Source organism: Vespula pensylvanica, chromosome 2 (genome assembly GCF_014466175.1).
Source record: "Vespula pensylvanica isolate Volc-1 chromosome 2, ASM1446617v1, whole genome shotgun sequence".
Taxonomy (NCBI): domain Eukaryota; kingdom Metazoa; phylum Arthropoda; class Insecta; order Hymenoptera; family Vespidae; genus Vespula; species Vespula pensylvanica.
Window position 1 is genome coordinate 12,570,464 of NC_057686.1, and position 9,276 is coordinate 12,579,739.

At 37.7% G+C, this 9,276-nt stretch overlaps 1 protein-coding gene across 2 annotated transcripts in view; it reads left to right on the forward strand.

Moving 5' to 3' along the window:
• The window catches only part of LOC122627101 (PDZ domain-containing RING finger protein 4-like), a 153,026-nt gene that overhangs the window by 74,336 nt on the left and 69,414 nt on the right, over nucleotides 1–9,276 (forward strand). The gene's annotated exons all lie outside the window — the stretch shown is intronic.

The following is a 9,276-nucleotide window of genomic DNA, read 5'->3' on the forward strand; positions in this document are numbered from 1 at the left end:
CGATATTTTAACTGAGGATACAAAACGTTGAATTTTCATTTTCGTTAATATCTTAATGAACGCCATTCGTTTTCAATGTCCATTCAGATCCTTTCAACGGAAAAATCTATTTTTAGGACTCGTATTTTCCAGGCGTGGTGGTGGAAGAATGAAAGTATGTAAATAAAGCAACAAAGAAAACAAAGGGAAACTTGGTGTGGTTACCGAATGTGACCGAAAAGTTTACCGAGACAGCTAAATCCCATGTCCATTATATAAACTTGGCGACAGGAACGAACTTGCGTTACTTAACGAGCTCCAAACCGGTTTACATTGGCTGCACTTTTAGCTTTTTCGGCTTCACACAGAAAGCTGCTTCATCATACTCTTCCTCTCTTCTCTTCCCTCATTCACTCGCTCTCTCATTCTCTCTCTCTCTCTCTCTCTCTCTCTCTCTCTCTCTCTCTCTCTCTCTCTCATTCGCGTTGGCTCTTTCGCTCGCGTCATCTCTTTTCACGAGCTTTTTCAGCCGGCTCGTTCACGAGCGACGTTTTTTGCCTGCCGATCAAAATGTTTGTCATCCCCGCCCCCTCGCTCTTTCTCTCGCCCCCTATAATAAACACTGTCTCATCGTTCCCCATCCCTCCATAGACTCGATCCTCTTTGCCGTATCAAGCTTCGGCCGAGCAATTCGTGAACGGTGATTTCTGCCGATTGGCCTCTCGACGAGTCGATTCAAAATCGTATGAAATAAATGCCTTTGATCAACGGTACACTCGTTATCCTCTCGGTAGACGTCATTTGAATAGCAGATACATGTTGGTACGTAGAGCACACGCTTCACCCTCCTCTCCTCTCCTCTCCTCTCCTCTTCTCTGCACTGCACTACACTGCACTGCACTACGGTACGCACTGCATTGCTGCATGCCCTTCTTTCCTAACCGTTCGTTCAAAATTGTCGACCTACCCTCCGATCGTTTTTATTATCACACTCTCGATTACGAATCGAAAATTAGCTTCGGCATTTTCAATAACGTCCATTTCCCATTTTCTAAGTAATTCGAACAGAAGAGTGATGGCTCGGAAATACACATGCACACGCATACGTGCTCATACTCATACTCACACATATATTATACATACATATCTTTCAATGATGTTTGCTGTCTGGATTCTTTTCGCAAAATGTAGATTGCTGGGATATGAGTAACAAAAAATGCATTACATTTGCGATCACATCCAGTCAATTAGGAAATTAAACGAACGCGATGAAAGTAGTTCGTTTGATATAAGTTGCACGACGCTTCTCATCTTCTTTTTACTTCTTTTTCTTTTCTTTTTTTTTTTCCCCTTTTAATTTCCTCTTCTAACGATTAGAAAGTAATAGCTGGCAAACACGGTGTTATATCTTATTTTGAAGAAAATACAAGTGTGCAGTCTTTATTATTCAATAGATTGGATCTTTCCCCGTAGATAGATACAAATATTACGCACTTTTATTCGCATCGTATTTCAAATTGTTATCGTACAAAGAGTAGTACAACCGCGAGTCTCCATTGAAAGTTCGACTTAAGAAATACGAACGATCTGTTTACGTATAAACGTCTACTATCTCGGGTGCAACACACCGAAAGATAATCACCGAATACGAGCTCTTGAAAATAGCGAAGCTCCGGTGTCTCCGTTAACTCCACCCCTCTTTGTTGCACCTTGTTCCACCCCCCGTAACTCCCGACTCGCTACCATTCATCCATCCCCTCTTCCTCTTCTTCCTCCCCACCTCTCCTGCCTCATCATCCATATATACTCGTTTGTTTATCGGCAAAGGTATATCTCGGTGTGTTTCGTTTATACGCTCTTTCGTTCTTTATTCAAACCGTAAGAGATACACGCGACCATGCAGCGAAACAGAGAGAGAAAGAGATAGATAGATAGATAGAGAGAGAGAGATAGAGAGAGAGAGAGAGAGAGAGAGAGAGAGAGAGAGAGAACGGGTACGTAACAAAAACGATGTGCGTCGCAGGAGGTAGAGAGAGTAGGAAGGGGAAGGACAGGTATGGGAAGAGAAGAGAAGGGAAGGGAATGGGTTGGGGGTGGTGGCAATGGGTGAGCTCGAAATAACGAGGCAACGTTAATAAAGAGACACGCCGTTAACAAATGGGATTTCTTGCGGCCCTCGAGAGCGTCGTAGGCGTCGTCTGAGTTGCGGAAAACGCAGACATTATTCGTTCGTAAAAAATTGCCAGTAACGGTTCGCACTCTTTCACTGTTTCCCTTTCATCGTCTGTCTTTCTCTGTCTTTATCTCTACCCAACCCTTAACGCGCATCAGGAGGACGCATATCCGGTATCGCGACGCGTGCACGAGGAGCTCGCACGAGACTTTCTCTCTCTCTCTCTCTCTCTCTCTCTCTCGGTTTCCCTTCATTTTTGTCCCCATACCTAATCTCTTCACCCTCTTTTAACAATCCTTCGATGAATCGAAAATCGGATGCTTTAGCGCGCTCCAACTACGCCGAAAAAAGCCATTCGAATGATAGGAGGTATTTAATCACGGCTCGTTTCTTCCTCTTCGAATTCGTCTCTCTCTCTCTCTCTCTCTCTCTCTCTCTTTTTTATTTTTGATTCCAACGTTTCGTTCCAAACGGACACGATTTCCCTTTGTCCAGTAAAGCCATCGACTGGGAAAGCGAATTCGAGCGGTGACCAGGACCGGGACCACCGACTACAAACCCACGAAATTGCTTTTTCGTTTGATCCTCTCTCTCTCTCTTTCTCTCTCTCTCTCTCTCTCTCTCTCTCTCTTTCTCTCTCTCTCTCTCTCTCTCTGTACGTAACGCGAGCCTCATTTTTTCTTTTTTTCCCCTTCTTCTTCTCGATGATGTATCTCAATCGACTATAGCTTACTTTAGATTTGTCAAGATGAACATCGTTGATATTTCTTTCTATACTACCATTCAACTTTCTGTATCTTCCGTTTCTACTTTTTTCTTAACTTTATTTTTTATCATTACGTCGTGTTGTTCCTTTGACTTTGCGTAGCTTTGACGGGTATTAAAACGTTCTACTACCCACTTAACTTCTCTCTCTCTCTCTCTCTCTCTCTCTCTCTCTCTCTCTCTCTCTCTCTCTCTCTCTCTCTTTCTCCTGCGCACGCTTCTCCATTTAAGCAGAAACGATACAACGGCCACGAGAAACCCTCGTAGTCGTGTCGAGTTTCTCGTTCGCTGTTCTCCTTTCTCATTTTTTCTTTCTCTTTCTCTTTATCTTTCTCTAGGCAGTGTACACACTGACGTAACTCAGACGTCGAGAGGGGTGGCTTACTTCTTTTTCTCTCTCCCTCTTTCTCTCACTTTCTCTCTCTCTCTCTCTCTCTCTCTCTCGCTCTTTCTCACTCTCTTTCTCACTCTCTCTAGAGTTCTCTGTGTCGGTGCTCGGAGCAGTGCGATGGAAGCTTGCCACTCGACACTCCAGCGTAAAAGCTTTCGCAGACAGTGTCAGGGAGGTCAACCGAATCTCGCGGACGCAACACTTAAGTGCTCCTGTGCAACCAACCCCCGCCCACTCCCATCCCCCCTCTATCTCTGCACACTCTCTTACTCTCTCTATCAACCTCACTCGTTCTCTATCTATCTATCTCTCTTTCTCTTTCTGTCTCAGCGTACGTTTAAAGCATAAAGTCTACGTTGCATCGCGCGTACTTTACATATGACCGATGATAAAGTCAACGCGAGAGCGAGAGCGAGAGAGAGAGATAGAGAGAGAGAGAGAGAGAGAGAGAGAGAGAGAGAATTTAGATAGATGGATAGCAAAAGTTGAAAACTAATATTGCTTAGAAGTCGTTGTATGAATAAATTGAACGGGACGAATATTTCAAAGTAACATAGATTCTCTATGGTTCATTCGTGACTTAGATACTGCCAATGGATTAACCTAAAAGCCTGATCTTTTTCTACCCCTTCATTTTTTCACGAAATACGGAGAGATCGAAATTAGAAATCATCGATCGGCAATTAATAAGTTGAAAGTTTTTTTCTGATCTTCCTTCCGTAGTGGTGCATCCACGTAACGATTCCACTCTCGCGATTATGGCACAAAGCTTCTATATAGGGCTCCGGGCTTAATTAGAGACCTAAAATCCCGGTCATTCCGATGGAACATCGTCGAGGAAATGAGAAAAAAGGCGAGTATCGGAACAATGGGACGTATGCGTGCCTCGAAAGATCTCTCTCTCTCTCTCTCTCTCTCTCTCTCTCTTTTTCTCTCTTTCTCTCTCTTCCTCCATATCTATCTATCTACCTATCTATCTATCCTTTTCTCTTCTTTTTCTTTCTTTTTGCTTTTGCCCCGAAAAAATCGCAAAATCCTCTATCTCTCGCTCGTTTTCGAACGATTTCTATTTTTCTTCCCTTTACTCTTTCACTTTCGAAAGAAGTATTCGTGCTTGGAAGGTTCAAAAGTGATATCTGTTTGTATTAGGATAATAAATCTAAAGAGTACGCACGCCACGTATGTAGGATTCGATGCATTCGAATCGTATATGCGCATTGAAAGTGAACTAGTTCTTTTTTTAGAAATCGTGAATCATCGGATCGAGTACGTTCGTTTGAAAATTACTTAGCGGAATTTATCTCGTTCTAAACGAGATATACCAAAATTAGTTAAGTACGAAGTGTACCGTTGCGCAGATATTACAGATAGTCGACAGAGATATATCGCCGTTTTTTTTTTTTTTTTATACTTTCTTTCCTCTCCGGAATATAAAGAAAAAGAGCAAGTAATTTGTTTTTATTAATTACTCTAGACCGATTTAAACAGTACTCGTATAATCAAAGGACAAACACTTTTCGTCGATCTTGATGGTGATTTTATTCGACTAGCTTTCCGGTTCGGAGAAGTTAAATTCGAGGGTGTAAGAGTGGAAGACGATGAGGAAGCGAAACGAAGGACATCAGAGAGAGAAAGAGAGAAAGAGAGAGAGAAAGAGAGAGACAGAGAGAGAGAGAGAGAGAGAGAGAGAGAGAGAGAGAGTCTTTGAAATTGAGGTATATGCTATAGGGTATATCTTGTGCAAGTTCTACGCGGAGACATATTACGAATTAATTTAGAAAGTTAACGTTGGTTGGCAAAGTCGAGAGTGCCTTTCGTCTCCTTCTCCACGTCTTCTTAGTCTCCCATCATCTTGCACACTCTTCTCAAGTCGAGAGAAACGTATACCGAAGAAAATATCGGGCTTGCTTGATATAAAAAAGAAAGAGAGAAAGAGACCGCATTTGAGAGAGAGAGAGAGAGAGAGAGAGAGAGAGAGAGAGAGAGAGAGAGAGAGAGATAAAAAGAACGACAGAGAATAATTTAACATTGCGGAAGTCGATTATCTTCTATCTTGTCGATGTTCTTCGTTCGTTTTCTTCTTCTTCTTCTAATTTTTTGTATTTCTTTTATTTTCTCCTCTTCAGTTTTACCGTGCGAATCAAAATTTATATCTTACTTATTGCTTCTGAATACTTATCAACACTTTAATCAGAAAAGGAAATGTAGGAAAGATTCTCAAAACGATAGCCGTGTCAAAGATCCGATTCGTTTTCATGTCATTCACTTGCGGTTTGTATTAATCAAAATTTTCAACGAGTTTTCAAAAGAGAAGCAGAGAAAAAAGGAAAAAGAGAGAGAGTTGGTGTGTGAGAGAGAGAGAGAGAGAGAAAGAGAGAGAGAGAGAGAGAGAGAAATGAATTATTCATCGATGACACGTCGGTGCTACATATGATTTCTCTTTTCAACGAGTTTTTAAAAAGTAATTAATACCGCCTCGAAGAAATAAAAGTAATGATAAACGAACGTTCGAGGGAAAACTCGCGAGAGCCTTCCGTTTGCCCTTTTCGTCGATTTCACGTTCGTCGGCGTCCTTTCCTTTCACGTTGAAACTTCTGCTCGTTACTTCTTCCGCTTCCGGAAGACGGGAGAAAATATATATGCGTTTGTACATGTATGGGAAATAAAGTGCGAGACGTATTCATGGGATACATTTTGCGGTCTGAAGCCTAATTATGATTGGAGAGAAAGGAAGCGGCTCTTTTTCAAATAATTAACACGGATATGAAAAAATTCTGTTTTCCTAAAGAAAGAGAGAGAGAGAGAGAGAGAGAGAGAGAGAGAGAGAGAGAGAGAGAGAGAGTATATATTTAACAAAATTTATAATGAAAAAATTTAATGAATTATAATGAAATATTTATTGTTTCTTATTTGTATAATTTATAAAAGTCAATTCTACTAATTTATAAAGTCAATTCTTTACTTTTATCGTACATATTAAATTGAAATTTTTTGTTTAATGTAACCTAAATATATATCTGTAATCCAATCTATACTTTAAACAGATACCGTTCACAGACAAATTTACGTAGAATCGAAACTTCGATACTTTACGATAAATGTCTCGAAAATTCTTTCGGAAGATCGTCGTTTATTCAAACAGTAGCAGCACATCATTCTGCTCTTTCCCTCTCTCTCTCTCTCTCTCTCTCTCTCTCTCTTTCTCTCTCTCTTTCCGAACATCACGACGTGTAACGCACGACGTAGCTCGAGAGAAAGAAAGAGACAGAGTGTTTCTTTGAAGAAATACGATGCCACCGAGATAAATCTACGTCTACGAGGCTGAACGTGCAAGTGATTTACGGGAAGATAACTTTTCCTTGCGGTGATCTCCTCGCGCGATTTCCGCCACTTTTGGAGGTGACTCACGATCTGCCGACGAGAGGAGTGCATCGTGTTCGAAGAAAGAAGAAGAAGAAGAAGAAGTAGAGGTGGAGGAAAAAGAAGAGGTGGTAGAAGATGCATCCAGCATGAGATTAGACGAGACAACGCTTTGATTAACTCGGACAGAAGACTGTCAGAAATAGCTGACTACGTGGTTTTCGTTCTGCAGTTTTTAAAGTGTACTGAAACGTTACGTCGACTTTCATATTTATTTTAGAGTAGTGAAGATTTTACATAAAAAAATGATATTTATGTGTATGTGTATATATATATATATATATATATATATATATATATATATATATATCAAATTCGAAAAATTGGAATATCTCGTGAAGGACTCAACCTAACAAAACAATATTTTTACAGATTTGTTTAGAACAAATTGGTACATCATATGGCGCCTGTTTTTTTTTGGCAGGTCAATTGGTGGCAGATATTTTAAAGTTAAATTCAATGTTTTTTTCTCTTTTTCTTTTTTTAGATTATATATTTTTTCTTATACAGTCCCATGGCATTTGATAAAACGAATTCAATAACATGCCATACGAACTCATTCATGTATAATATTATAAATTAAATTATAAATTTATAATATCCTAAAGAGTATAATTTTATATTTTTAATTGTTGGTTCTTGCATGACACTTTGTAAGCAGAGAACGAACTGCTTAAGAAATAAATTTCATTCAAGTGAATGATTTGAGAAACATAAAGGCAGATAAGAAGCTCGTTCTTTGTACATAATATTATCATATATTACATTGTATTATATTGCATTGCATTATGTTACATATTATATTATATTATATTGCATTGTATTATGTTACATATTATATTATATTATATTATATTACATTATATTATATTATATTATATTATATTATATTATATTATATTATATTATATTATATTATATTATATTATATTACATTATATTAGATTATATTATATTACATTGTTATATTACATTATATTACATTATATTACATTATATTATATTATATTATATTATATTATATTATATTATATTATATTATATTATATTATATTATTTTATATTATATTATATTATATCATATTATATCATATTATATTGTATTATATTATAGCGTGATTTATACCATACAGTAAACATTTATAAAATTATTAAATTAAATGTATTTATTATGTAATAACAATAAAAATAAAAATAAAAATGTTTAACTTGAAAAGAATCCAATGTGTTTTTATTACTCCTAATACTTCATTATCCCAAACCATTACCTTTATTACCCAAAATCTATTTCTAATTCTGAACATAGAAAACATATTTTCCAGCAAACGTATTTTCCATCAGGATCATATGATAGTCGAAAACTTCTTATAACATATATTCTCCTGTTCGAAAATTCAATTTCTGGAGAGCGCGAAAATTTAACCCGCAAATCGAATTTTGTATCAGGATCACATGATGGTCGAAAAGGTGGCACGATCCTTCGTGCCACCTCCTTATAACATATATTCTCCTGTTCGAAAATTCAATTTCTGGAGAGCGCGAAAATTTAGCCCGCAAATCGAGTTTTGTATCAGGATCACATGATGGTCGAAGAGGTGGCACGATCCTTCGTGCCACCTCCTTATAACATATATTCTCCTGTTCAAAAATTCAATTTCTGAAGAGCGCGAAAATTTAGCCCGCAAATCGAGTTTTGTATCAGGATCACATGATGATCGAAGAGGTGGCACGATCCTCCGTGCCACCTCCTTATAACATATATTCTCCTGTTCAAAAATTCAATTTCTGAAGAGCGCGAAAATTTAGCCCGCAAATCGAGATTTGTATCAGGATCACATGATGATCGAAGAGGTGGCACGATCCTCTGTGCCACCTCCTTATAACATATATTCTCCTGTTCAAAAATTCAATTTCTGGAGAGCGCGAAAATTTAGCCCGCAAATCGAGTTTTGTACCAGGATCACATGATGGTCGAAGAGGTGGCACGATCCTTCGTGCCACCTCCTTATAACATATATTCTCCTGTTCAAAAATTCAATTTCTGTAGAGCGCGAAAATTTAGCCCGCAAATCGAGTTTTGTATCCGGATCACATGATAAACGAAGAGGTCGCATATTTCCGTATCACCTCCTTGTAATTGCTTTTCTCAATGAGGCAGAATCAATTTTTGGATTAAGGATAATAATGGTAGATAAATAATTAAGAATACGTCATATTTCTTTTCATGTTAAATATTTTTATTTATACTTTTTTTTGGAAATACAAAATAAATACATTATTTGTCCGCAAATACATACATTTGATAATTATACACATATTTATTTTCTTGTATAAATTATGATAAAATATAATTCAGTTTTATACAATTCCATATAATTCAGTATAATTCATTATGATTCTGTTGTAAACGAAGAACGAACTGTGCTTCCCTGCGCACCTGTTTAACTGAATAAAATTTGTTTTGTTTTCGTTCTTAGTTGTCAACTTAACAACGGTACAGTATTATGCTCCTTATAAACTTAGAAATTTAATATATAATTTATAATAT